Source organism: Phyllobates terribilis, unplaced genomic scaffold (assembly GCF_046119375.1).
Source record: "Phyllobates terribilis strain yellow unplaced genomic scaffold, ASM4611937v1 Scaffold_1__5_contigs__length_1240528914, whole genome shotgun sequence".
Classification (NCBI taxonomy): domain Eukaryota; kingdom Metazoa; phylum Chordata; class Amphibia; order Anura; family Dendrobatidae; genus Phyllobates; species Phyllobates terribilis.
This window is the reverse complement of record NW_027362761.1, coordinates 607,439,382-607,454,366: the sequence shown is the minus strand read 5'-3', so window position 1 is coordinate 607,454,366 and position 14,985 is coordinate 607,439,382.

Sequence of the window (14,985 nt, the reverse complement as noted above, 5' to 3'; positions counted from 1 at the left end):
CACCAGAGCATACACATATATACATCAGAGCATACACATATATACACCAGAGCATACACATATATACACCAGAGCATGCACATATATACACCAGAGCATACACATATATACACCAGAGCATAAACATATATAAACCAGGGCATACACAAATATACACCAGAGCATACACATATATACACCAGAGCATACACATATATACACCAGAGCATACACATATATACACCAGAGCATACACATATATACACCAGGGCATACACATATATACATACACATATATACACCAGAGCACACACATATATACACCAGAGCATACACATATATACACCAGGGCATACACATATATACATACGCATATATACACCAGAGCATAAATATATATACATCAGAGCATACATATATATACATCAGAGCATACACATATATACACCAGAGCATACACATATATACACCAGAGCATACACATATATACACCAGAGCTTACACATATATACACCAGAGCATACACATATATACACCAGAGCATACACATATATACACCAGGGCATACACATATATACACCAGAGAATACACATATATACACCAGAGCATACACATATATACATCAGAGCATACACATATATACAACAGAGCATACACATATATACATCAGAGCATACACATATATACACCAGAGCATACACATATATACATCAGAGCATACACATATATACACCACGGCATACACATATATACACCAGGGCATACACATATATACACCAGAGCATACACATATATACACCAGAGCATACACATATATACACCAGAGCTTACACATATACACCAGAGCATACACATATATACATCAGAGCATACACATATATACATCAGAGCATACACATATATACACCAGAGCATACACATATATACACCAGAGCACACACATATATACACCAGAGCACACACATATATACATCAGAGCATACACATATATACATCAGAGCATACACATATATACACCAGAGCATACACATATATACATGAGAGCATACACATATATACATCAGAGCATACACATATATACACCAGAGCATACACATATATACACCAGAGCATACACGTATATACACCAGAGCATACACATATATACACCAGAGCACACACATATATGCACCAGGGCATACACATATATACACCAGAGCATACACATATATACACCAGAGCATACACATATATACATTAGAGCATACACATATATACACCAGAGCATACACATATATACATCAGAGCATACACATATATACACCAGAGCATACACATATATACACCAGAGCATACACGTATATACACCAGAGCATACACATATATACACCAGAACATACACATATATGCACCAGGGCATACACATATATACACCAGAGCATACACATATATACACCAGAGCATACACATATATACATTAGAGCATACACATATATACACCAGAGCATACACATATATACATCAGAGCATACACATATATACACCAGAGCATACACATATACACCAGAGCATACACATATACACACCAGAGCATACACATATATACACCAGAGCATACACATATATACACCAGAGAATACACATATATACACCAGAGCATACACATATATACACCAGAGCATACACATATATGCACCAGAGCATACACATATATACACCAGAGCATACACATATATACACCAGAGCACACACATATATACACCAGAGCATACACATATATACATCAGAGCATACACATATATGTGACGCGCCCCTGGGCCTGTGTCGCGCTGCGTTGCGCACGCGGGAGCTTACCCGGAGCCGGATCTCTTGAGGGTTGTAGTCTCGTGGCGGTGACCCGGTCCGTGCCCAGGGAGTCAAACTGAGCGGCGATGTAACAGCGGTAGATGCAGGACGACTACGCCACCCGTTGAATGCAGCTATGGAGCTGCCGCTGCAGGACAGTCCGCTGAGGCCGGTGGATGGATGGTGCAGCGTAGATGGTATAACCCCCAACGGGAGGGGTATGGCCTCAGGGCAGCAGATGTGGATGATGGGGGTAGCAGGAACCACTCAGAGACGGTGCGGTGTAATTCAGGGTCTTTACTGGTAACAACGATAGACCCTCCCGGAGTACTTGCTAGTGAACGGGGCCTGGTCAGTCCTTGAGCAGATGGGATCTCCCCTGGCCAGGCGGAGTTGTAGGCCTCCCAAACTGACTGTACTCTTCTGGCTACCTTGCTAGAAGCGGATATAAGTAGCCCACGTCCCTGAGTGTACCGTGTGGTGCTCACCCGTATGGCCGGTGACTCGGGGCCTTCTAATGGCTTCCGCTCCACGATGGCGGTGCTGGTCCCACGCGTGTGACCGTGCCTTCGGGTTTCTGGGCCTGAGGACCTGAAATCCCCTGCCGGTCGGCTTCTGCTGCTGGGTAAGAGTTAGTCCCCACAGCCTCGGACGCCGGGTCCGGTAAGAAAGCTTCTCAGTCAGGGCGAGCTCTGCAGCTGCCAGCCCCTGACTCGTAGTAATATTGCTCCCACTGAGCTTCTGCTGTTTCTACTCTCCTTGACTGACTAACCCTGCCTCAGCCCAGGGTTTATACAGGGGAAGTTCTTCCCCTCCCAAGACTGGGCAGGAGGTGTGGCATGCACAGGATCCCTGACCAAAGGACCTCCCACCTGCTCTCAGACATAACATTACATTACTGTGGAAAACCAGACCCCTGGGGTGCCACATTCCCCCCTAGTGAAATTTAGTACTCCGGGACTAAACATATTTTTGTAACATAACAAAGTATAAACAATAACATTACAATAAGGAAACACATAAAGCTGGTCACGGCGTGTCCGTAACCGGGTGCAGTCTTTGAAGAAAGCAAGGTGTCCATTTCACCAAAACAGGGAGACGTAACCAGGTAGGGGTCTGTCCTACCCCGAGTCCTTAACAGTCTCTAGTCCATCCTGGGTTACGCTCCAACTATGTACAAGGATTCCCGGTAAATCCACCAAGGATTCCTAAAAATAAGTGGAAACACAAAATTATACACAAGCAACAATACACAGATAAACATAAATAAAACAATTTATACACTTCAAATCCTCCAGCGTGCGGGTAACTGGCCTCTAGTGGCCCTAGTGGACCTACGGAGCTGACTGTCTAGCCCTGAACTACAGGGTGTAGGAGCTGTCAAGGGTAAACTGGGCAGCTGTCTACCGGCTCTTTGTCTCACTAGGGGTACGGCAGGCTCACTATAAGCAGAGGGTTGATCCTCCTGTTCTGCTTGTGTGGAGTCTTCTGCCTCCTGGACCGGCTGTTCTTCCTGCTCTACCTGTTGCTCCGTAGGTGCTTGGGATGCTGGTTGGAGGAAGGTGAGTACGGGTACCACAACTGCACCATTGACTTGAGTCCAAGACCGAGGGAAGTCCCCGAGCACAGTACTAACCATATCTTCCCTTTCCTCTACGGGTCGATGGTCTTCTTGTTCCTCTTCAGGGTTCCTCAGTTGTTCGGGACACTTCTTCAGGTGGTCCCGGGATACAATGGCTGTGGTTTCCCCTCCGTCTTTACTGATGGTACAAACCTTCGGGTTCTCGTGGCTTGAGGGCAGTACGGTGTACGGGTCCTTCTCCCACTGGTCATCCAACTTGTGGAGCCGTCTCTTCCTCTTCAAGACCTGCTCTCCGGGTACCAGGGGAACAGCGGGAGCATACTGGTTGTAAGTTTTCTCTTGTCTTTCCCTAGCCTGACAGAGACTTCGCTCCACGCTCTCCTGTACTCTCCGGTACTGCTGCTGCCTCTCTGTGTCCCAGTCTGTTTCTGGTGAAGTGTCCTCGGGTGTCAGGACTCCCATTTCCAGGTCAACAGGTAACTTACCAGGTCTTGCCCTCATTAGGTAAGCCGGGGTACAGTTGGTGGAACCTACCGGGATGTGGTTGTATAGGTCCACCAGATCGGGCAACTTCTCAGGCCACAGACTGCGTTCTTCCAGGGGCAACGTTTTTAGAAGATCCATTACCACCTGGTTCATTTTCTCACAAAGTCCATTAGTTTGCGGATGGTAGGGTGTCGTCCTTATCTTCCGGCAGCCATACAGATTGCAGAATTCCTGGAAGACCTCCGCTTCAAAGGCAGGTCCCTGGTCCGTCAGCACTTGGTCCGGGTACCCGTGTGGACGGCAAAAGTGCTGCTGGAAGGCTCTAGCTGCTGTTTGAGCCGTTAAGTCCTTGACGGGGACGACAACCAGAAACCGGGAGTAATGATCCACGATGGTTAACGCGTAGACGTAGCCACTTCTGCTTGGGGTCAGTTTTACATGATCCAAGGCTACCAGTTCCAACGGTTGCCGGGTGACGATGGACTGCAGGGGAGTCTTCTGGCTGGCACGGTCCTTCCTTCTCAGGTTGCACGGGCCACAGTCTCTGCACCACTTCTCGATGGTTCCCCTCATGCCTACCCAGTGGAACCGCTCGCGCAGCAGGAACTCCAGCTTCTTCCACCCGAAGTGTCCAGCTCCGTCGTGGTATGCCTCCATCACCATGGCTGCGTCTCTTCGTGGCACCACTACTTGCCAGAGTAATTCATGCGTCCGGGAGTTAACCATTCTGCGGCACAACTTCCCTTTGTAAAGGAACAGTCGACTCTTCTCTGCCCATAGTTGTTTGGCTTCCTCCGGAGCGTCTGGTTCAAGGCGAGCCTCCGGCCGAGTCAGCATCTCCTTCACCAGTCGGACGGCAGGGTCGCTGTCTTGCGTTTCCGCCCAGTTGTAGTGGGGTAAGGGGTTCAACGTAGCAGCCTGCTTACTCCTTACCCGGTGGGAATACTGGATAGTCCCATGACGGTGGAACGCAGGGAGTTCAACTTCTTCCAGTCCCTCCGGATCTTCTCCTCCGTCCGGCAGGTTGGGCATCCTGGACAGGGCGTCCGCGTTGGTATTGGAGCGTCGGGCCCGGTATTTGATTGTGAACTCGTAGTTGGACAGACGGGCCATCCACCTCTGCTCCAGGGCACCGAGTCTTGCCGTGTCCAGGTGTGTCAACGGGTTGTTATCCGTGTACACGGTGAACCGGGAAGAAGCGAGGTAATGCTTAAAGCGCTCGGTGACTGCCCATACTACGGCCAGGAACTCTAACTTAAATGAGCTGTAATTCTCGGGGTTCCTTTCGGTGGGTCGCAGTTTTCGGCTGGCGTAGGCGATTACTCGTTCCTTCCCCTGCTGGATCTGGGACAGTACGGCTCCTAGCCCGATGTTACTGGCGTCGGTGTAGAGGATAAAGGGCTGGCTATAATCCGGGTACGCCAGGATTTCGTCCCCCGTGAGGGCCATCTTCAGCTGGCGGAAGGACTCTTCTTCCAGCTCCTCCCATTTGAAGGGCGGCTTCTGGTTCTTGGCCTTCCGGGACTGGCCTATCAGGAGGTCCTGCATAGGTGCTGCCTTTTTGGTGAAACCGGGAATAAACCTTCAGTAGTAGCCTACCAACCCGAGGAACTGCCGCACTTCTTTTACGCTGGAGGGGCTTGGCCATTCCTTAATTGCGGTGATCTTATCAGGGTCGGGAGCCACTCCGTCAGCGCTCACCACGTGTCCCAGGTACTGCACCTTTGGTTTCAGGAGGTGACACTTGGAGGGTTTCACCTTTAGGCCGTAACTTGCCAGAGCTTCGAACACTTCCGCCAGGTGTTTCAGGTGGTCCTCATACGTCTTGGAATATACGATGACATCGTCCAGGTACAACAGGACCGTCTCGAAGTTTCTGTGGCCCAGACAACACTCCATTAGTCGTTGGAAGGTTCCCGGTGCGTTGCAGAGTCCGAACGGCATGCAGGTGAACTCGCTAAGTCCCATCGGGGTGGTGAATGCGGTCTTCTCCCGGTCCGCCTCTGCTACAGGAACCTGCCAGTACCCGCTAGTGAGATCCAAGGTAGAGAAGAAGTTAGCAGATCTTAAAGCAGCCAATGACTCCTCTATCCTTGGTAAGGGGTACGCATCCTTGTGTGTGATACGATTGATTTTCCGGTAATCTACACACATCCTCATGGTGTTGTCTTTCTTTCGGACTAAGACTAGTGGAGCTGCCCAGGGGCTACAGCTATCCCTGATCACCCCAGCCTCCTTCATGTCTCTAAGCATCCCCTTGGCGTGTTGGTAGTGGGCAGGGGGTACGGGTCGATACCTCTCTTTTATAGGAGGATGGTCTCCCGTGGGGATGTGGTGTTCTACCCCCTTGACTCGCCCGAAGTCTAACGGGTGTTTACTGAACACTCTCTCGTACTCCTGAACCACCCGATAGACTCCTTGTTTCTGGTGTGCGGGAGTGGAGTCAGTACCCAGATGTAGTTGCTGACACCAGTCCTCCATGTTTTTCTTAGAGCCGTTACCTTCCTCCGGGTGAGATGGAGGCAAGGGTTCCACAGATTGTATAGAATTTTGGTTAATGGTATATAATTTGGCTAGCGTGGCATACCGGGGCAGGTACACTTCCCTCTCCCCGATATTTATTATGCGAATGGGCACCCTCCCATGGCGTACATCAACCACCCCCCGTGCTGTCAAAATGGTGGGCCTACTGTCCGAGTAAACTGGTTCTACCATTGCCTGGTAATCTCTACCTCTCAGACCAATAGCTGCCCGGCACCAAATCATCATTTCACTTTTTGGGGGCATGGCAATAGGAAAAGGGTCACACATTCTTACGCTACCAATCTCACCGCCGGAGAGTTCCACCTGTTGCCGTCGCATCAGTGCCCGGATCTCTTTCTGGAGCACCCGCTGCTCGCCGGAGCTGGCGTTCTTGGCAACCTGCTGTAAAAGGAAAATCACCTCTGCAAGACAATTTTCAATTACATTAGTTCCTAGAGTTATTTTTGGGTGACTCTCATGCTTGTCAATATCTACAATGATCAGTCCCTGTGCTGCCAGTTCGACTCTACCGATTTTGATGGTCACCTCTTTAAATCCGATCTGTGGCACGGGCTGGCCATTGCTGGCGATGATACTCAAGTCGTCGTCAGGGTAGCGGGTAATATCCGAGTCATTCCAGTACTGCTTAAAGAGCACGTACGGGATGGTGGTGACCTGTGACCCGGTGTCCAGTAGGGCACTCATGGGAATGCCATCCAGTACCACAGGCAAGACTGGACGTCCTCCCACATATCTGTCGCGCCAGTTCGATGGGCCTGGTGATCTTTTTCCTGGGGGTTGGCCCTCTACCCCAGGTTGTGCCCGTTTAAAGAACAGTACCTTGCCATATGTCCAGGTTGATTGCAGCGGCGGCAGATGGGTCGTCCGTCCTCCCTGTATCGGTCACTGGGTCTTCCTCTGGCCGGTGGGGTCCTCCTTGGTCGACGCCACGGGATGTCCTCCGGTCCGGATGCCAGCTGGATCTTCCCAGGGGTGGAAACCTGTAAATACTGCACAGTTCGGGTTAGCGCAGCAACGCTCTTAGCTAGCTCTTGGACCTGATGGTGTAGGTCTGGAGCCGGGTCATTGTCCAAAGCCTGCGCATCAGCTCCCACAGGCCCTGCCGACAAGGGCGCCGCCTCCTGGTGGTAAGTGCTAGCTGGGCGCCTGTGGGTCACAACGCCACCCGGTGCCGGTTCTCGGAGCACCCGGATGGCTCTGTCCTTGAACTGTGCAAAGCCCAGATGGGGATCCTGTAAGGCCATTGCCCGCAACTGGGTTCGGTGGGTATTACAATACAGTCCCTCTATAAACTGTTCAGTCAACAGCCTGTCCTCGTCTCCCACGCCGTCAGGGTCGGTCTGCTTAATGGCCCTCAGGGCCTCTTGTAGGTTTAGTGCATAGTCCCTTATACTCTCATGCGCTCGCTGCTTGCACCCGTAGAATCTAAGCTTAATCTCGGCTGAGGTGCGGGTATCAAAGGTGTCCTTCAGCCGGGTTAGTATCCCTGCGACAGTCTTCCTCCCAGGTGGCCAGGATTTTACTTCCCTTTTGGCTGCCCCGGTTAGTTGGGCCACCAGGATGCTCACTTTTTGCTCTTCTGTGAGGGGGTACACCTGGAAGAGGCTATCCAGCTTTTCTCTAAAGTCATGCAGGGTATGTGACTCCCCTGAGTACTGGGGTAGCCAAGCTGCTCCCGGGATATAGGGCATGGTGAAGGGCATAACTGCAGCAGCGGTAGCGCTGGCGGAGGTTGAGGCAGTGAAGCTCTCCTCCGTATCCGACATCTTCCTCCCCCCTAGTGGACCGTGGCCTACCTTGCGATGATCCTGTTCCGTAGGCCGCGGCTCCGCAGTGGATCGTCAGGGTTGAGGACCTTCCGTCGCGCTCCTGTGACGTCGGCGTCTGCTGGGCTCCTTCCAGGACCTTACGCAACGTCCGGACGTGAGGCGGGGCTTCAGTTCTCGCGCGCTTTCGGAGTCCACGCCCCTCTTCTTCCCGCGCGGCGTCCTCAAGATGGCGTCCGATGGCGGGAAAACTCCACGGATGGCGGGAAGAAGGCAGAAGATGGCGCCGGATGGCGGGAAACTTCACCGATGGCGGGAAGAAGGCTGAAGATGGCGCCGGATGGCGGGAATCTTCACCACAGGTAAGTTTGAAAAGTCTCTTTTTCAGGCACGCAGTACCCGGTGGTTGCGGGCACGAAATCCTGCCGACTACGCCAAAGTTGACGCGCCCCTGGGCCTGTGTCGCGCTGCTTTGCGCACGCGGGAGCTTACCCGGAGCCGGATCTCTTGAGGGTTGTAGTCTCGTGGCGGTGACCCGGTCCGTGCCCAGGGAGTCAAACTGAGCGGCGATGTAACAGCGGTAGATGCAGGACGACTACGCCACCCGTTGAATGCAGCTATGGAGCTGCCGCTGCAGGACAGTCCGCTGAGGCCGGTGGATGGATGGTGCAGCGTAGATGGTATAACCCCCAACGGGAGGGGTATGGCCTCAGGGCAACAGATGTGGATGATGGGGGTAGCAGGAACCACTCAGAGACGGTGCGGTGTAATTCAGGGTCTTTACTGGTAACAACGATAGACCCTCCCGGAGTACTTGCTAGTGAACGGGGCCTGGTCAGTCCTTGAGCAGATGGGATCTCCCCTGGCCAGGCGGAGTTGTAGGCCTCCCAAACTAACTGTACTCTTCTGGCTACCTTGCTAGAAGCGGATATAAGTAGCCCACGTCCCTGAGTGTACCGTGTGGTGCTCACCCGTATGGCCGGTGACTCGGGGCCTTCTAATGGCTTCCGCTCCACGATGGCGGTGCTGGTCCCACGCGTGTGACCGTGCCTTCGGGTTTCTGGGCCTGAGGACCTGAAATCCCCTGCCGGTCGGCTTCTGCTGCTGGGTAAGAGTTAGTCCCCACAGCCTCGGACGCCGGGTCCGGTAAGAAAGCTTCTCAGTCAGGGCGAGCTCTGCAGCTGCCAGCCCCTGACTCGTAGTAATATTGCTCCCACTGAGCTTCTGCTGTTTCTACTCTCCTTGACTGACTAACCCTGCCTCAGCCCAGGGTTTATACAGGGGAAGTTCTTCCCCTCCCAAGACTGGGCAGGAGGTGTGGCATGCACAGGATCCCTGACCAAGAGACCTCCCACCTGCTCTCAGACATAACATTACATTACTGTGGAAAACCAGACCCCTGGGGTGCCACATTTGCACCAGAGCATACACATATATGCACCAGAGCATACACATATACACACCAGAGCATACACATATATACATCAGAGCATACACATATATGCACCAGAGCATACACATATATGCACCAGAGCATACACATATACACACCAGAGCATACACATATATGCACCAGAGCATACACATATATGCACCAGAGCATACATATATATACATCAGAGCATACAGATATATACACCAGGGCATACACATATATACACCAGAGCATACACATATATACATCAGAGCATACACATATATACACCAGGGCATACACATATATACACCAGAGCATACACATATATACATCAGAGCATACACATATATACACCAGGGCATACACATATATACACCAGAGCATACACATATATACAGCAGAGAATACACATATATACACCAGAGCATACACATATATACACCAGAGCATACACATATATACACCAGAGCATACACATATATACATCAGAGCATACACATATATACACCAGGGCATACACATATATACACAAGAGCATACACATATATACATCAGAGCATACACATATATACACCAGGGCATACACATATATACACCAGAGCATACACATATATACACCAGAGCATACACATATATACACCAGAGCATACACATATATACATCAGAGCATACACATATATACACCAGGGCATACACATATATACATCAGAGCATACACATATATACACGAGGGCATACACATATATACACCAGAGCATACACATATATACACCAGGGCATACACATATATATATCAGAGCATACACATATATACACCAGAGCATACACATATATACATCAGAGCATACACATATATACACCAGAGCATACACATATAAAAACCAGGGCATACACATATATACACCAGAGCATACACATATATACACCAGGGCATACACATATATATATCAGAGCATACACATATATACACCAGAGCATACACATATATACATCAGAGCATACACATATATACACCAGAGCATACACATATACACACCAGGGCATACACATATATACACCAGGGCATACACATATATACACCAGAGCATACACATATATACACAAGAGCATACACATATATACACCAGAGCATGCACATATATACACCAGAGCATACAAATATATACACCAGAGCATACACATATATACACCAGAGCATACACATATATACACCAGAGCTTACACATATATACACCAGAGCATACACATATATACACCAGAGCATACACATATATACACCAGAGCATACACATATACACACCAGAGCATACACATATATACATCAGAGCATACACATATATACACCAGAGCATACACATATATACACCAGAGCATACACATATATACACCAGAGCATACACATATACACACCAGAGCATACACATATATACATCAGAGCATACACATATATACACCAGAGCATACACATATATACACCAGAGCTTACAAATATATACACCAGAGCATACACATATATACACCAGAGCATGCACATATATACACCAGAGCATACACATATATACACCAGAGCTTACAAATATATACACCAGAGCATACACATATATACACCAGAGCATGCACATATATACACCAGAGCATACACATATATACACCAGAGCTTACAAATATATACACCAGAGCATACACATATATACACCAGAGCATACACATATATACACCAGAGCTTACAAATATATACACCAGAGCATACACATATATACACCAGAGCATGCACATATATACACCAGAGCATACAAATATATACACCAGAGCATACACATATATACACCAGAGCATACACATATATACACCAGAGCATACACATATACACACCAGAGCATACACATATATACATCAGAGCATACACATATATACACCAGAGCATACACATATATACACCAGAGCTTACACATATATACACCAGAGCATACACATATATACACCAGGGCAAACACATATATACACCAGAGCATACACATATATACATCAGAGCATACACATATATACACCAGAGCATACACATATACACACCAGAGCATACACATATATACATCAGAGCATACACATATATACACCAGAGCATACACATATATACATCAGAGCATACACATATATACACCAGAGCATACACATATATACATCAGAGCATACACATATATGCACCAGAGCATACACATATATACACCAGAGCATACACATATATACACCAGGGCATACACATATATACACCAGAGCATACACATATATACACCAGGGCATACACATATATACACCAGAGCATACACATATATACACCAGAGAATACACATATATACACCAGAGAATACACATATATACATCAGAGCATACACATATATACATCAGAGCATACACATATATACACCAGAGCATACACATATATACACCAGGGCATACACATATATACATGAGAGCATACACATATACACAGCAGAGCATACACATATACACACCAGAGCATACATATATATACATCAGAGCATACACATATATACACCAGAGCATACACATATATACATCAGAGCATACACATATATACATCAGAGCATACACATATATACACCAGAACATACACATATATACACCAGAGCATACACATATATACACCAGGGCATACACATATATACATCAGAGCATACACATATATACACCAGAGCATACACATATATACACCAAACATACACATATATACATCAGAGCATACACATATATACGCCAGAGCATACACATGTATACACCAGAGCATACACATATATACACCAGAGCATACACATATATACATCAGAGCATACACATATATACACCAGAGCATACACATATATACACCAGAGCATACACATATATACACCAGAACATACACATATATACATCAGAGCATACACATATATACGCCAGAGCATACACATGTATACACCAGAGCATACACATATATACACCAGAGCATACACATAATTACATCAGAGCATACACATATATACACCAGAGCATACACATATATACATCAGAGCATACACATATATACACCAGAGCATACACATATATACATCAGAGCATACACATATATACATCAGAGCATACACATATATACATCAGAGCATACACATATATACAGTACAGACCAAAAGTTTGGACACACCTTCTCATTTAAAGATTTTTCAGTATTTTCATGACTCTGAAAATTGTACATTCACACTGAAGGCATCAAAACTATGAATTAACATATGTGGAATTATATACTTAACAAAAAAGTGTGAAACAACTGAAAATATGTCTTATATTCTAGGTTCTTCAAAGTAGCCACCTTTTGCATTGATGACTGCTTTGCACACTCTTGGCATTCTCTTGATGAGCTTCAAGAGGTAGTCACCGGAAATGGTCTTCCAACAATCTTGAAGGAGTTCCCAGAGATGCTTAGCACTTGTTGGCCCTTTTGCCTTCACTCTGCGGTCCAGCTCACCCCAAACCATCTTGATTGGGTTCAGGTCTGGTGACTGTGGAGGCCAGGTCATCTGGCGTAGCACCCCATCACTCTCCTTCTTGGTCAAATTGCCCTTACACAGCTTGGAGGTGTGTTTGGGGTCATTGTCCTGTTGAAAAATAAATGATGGTCCAACTAAACTCAAACCGGATGGAATACCGTGCCGCTGCAAGATGCTGTGGTAGCCATGCTGGTTCAGTATGCATTCAATTTTGAATAAATCCCCAACAGTGTCACCAGCAAAGCACCCCCACACCATCACACCTCCTCCTCCATGATTCACGGTGGGAACCAGGCATGTAGAGTCCATCCGTTCACCTTTTCTGTGTCGCATAAAGACACGGTGGTTGGAACTAAAGATCTCAAATTTGGACTTCTCAGACCAAAGCACAGATTTCCACTAGTCTAATGTCCATTCCTTGTGTTCTTTAGCCCAAACAAGTCTCTTCTGCTTGTTGCCTGTCCTTAGCAGTGGTTTCCTAGCAACTATTTTACCATGAAGGCCTGCTGCACAAAGTCTCCTCTTAACAGTTGTTGTAGAGATGTGTCTGCTGCTAGAACTCTGTGTGGCATTGACCTGGTCTCTAATCTGAGCTGCTGTTAACCTGCGATTTCTGAGGCTGGTGACTCGGATTAACTTATCCTCAGAAGCAGAGGTGACTCTTGGTCTTCCTTTCCTGGGGTGGTCCTCATTTGAGCCAGTTTCTTTGTAACGCTTGATGGTTTTTGCAACTGCACTTGGGGACACTTTCAAAGTTTTCCCAATTTTTCGCACTGACTGACCTTCATTTCTTAAAGTAATGATGGCCACTCGTTTTTCTTTACTTAGCTGTTTTTTTCTTGCCATAATACAAATTCTAACAGTCTATTCAGTAGGACTATAAGCTGTGTATCCACCAGAGTTCTGCACAACACAACTGATGATCCCAACCCCATTTATAAGGCAAGAAATCCCCCTTATTAAACCTGACAGGGCACACCTGTGAAGTGAAAACCATTTCCGGTGACTACCTCTTGAAGCTCATCAAGAGAATGCCAAGAGTGTGCAAAGCAGTCATCAAAGCAAAAGGTGGTTGCTTTGAAGAACCTAGAATATAAGACATATTTTCAGTTGTTTCACACTTTTTTGTTAAGTATATAATTCCACATGTGTTAATTCATAGTTTTGATGCCTTCAGTGTGAATGTACAATTTTCATATTCATGAAAATACAGAAAAATCTTTAAATGAGAAGGTGTGTCCAAACTTTTGGTCTGTACTGTACATCAGAGCATATACATATATACATCAGAGCATACACATATATACACCAGAGCATACACATATATACACCAGGGCATACACATATATACATCAGAGCATACACATATATACACCAGAGCATACACATATATACATCAGAGCATACACATATATACACCAGAGCATACACATATATACACCAGGGCATACACATATATACATCAGAGCATACACATATATACACCAGAGCATACACATATACACACCAGAGCATACACATATATACACCAGAGCATACACATATATACACCAGGGCATACACATATATACACCAGAGCATACACATATATACATCAGAGCATACACATATATACATCAGAGCATACACATATATACATCAGAGCATACACATATATACATCAGAGCATACACATATATACACCAGAGCATACACATATATACACCAGAGAATACACATATATACATCAGAGCATACACATATATACACCAGAGCATACACATATATACATCAGAGCATACACATATATACACCAGAGCATACACATATATACATCAGAGCATACACATATATACATCAGAGCATACACA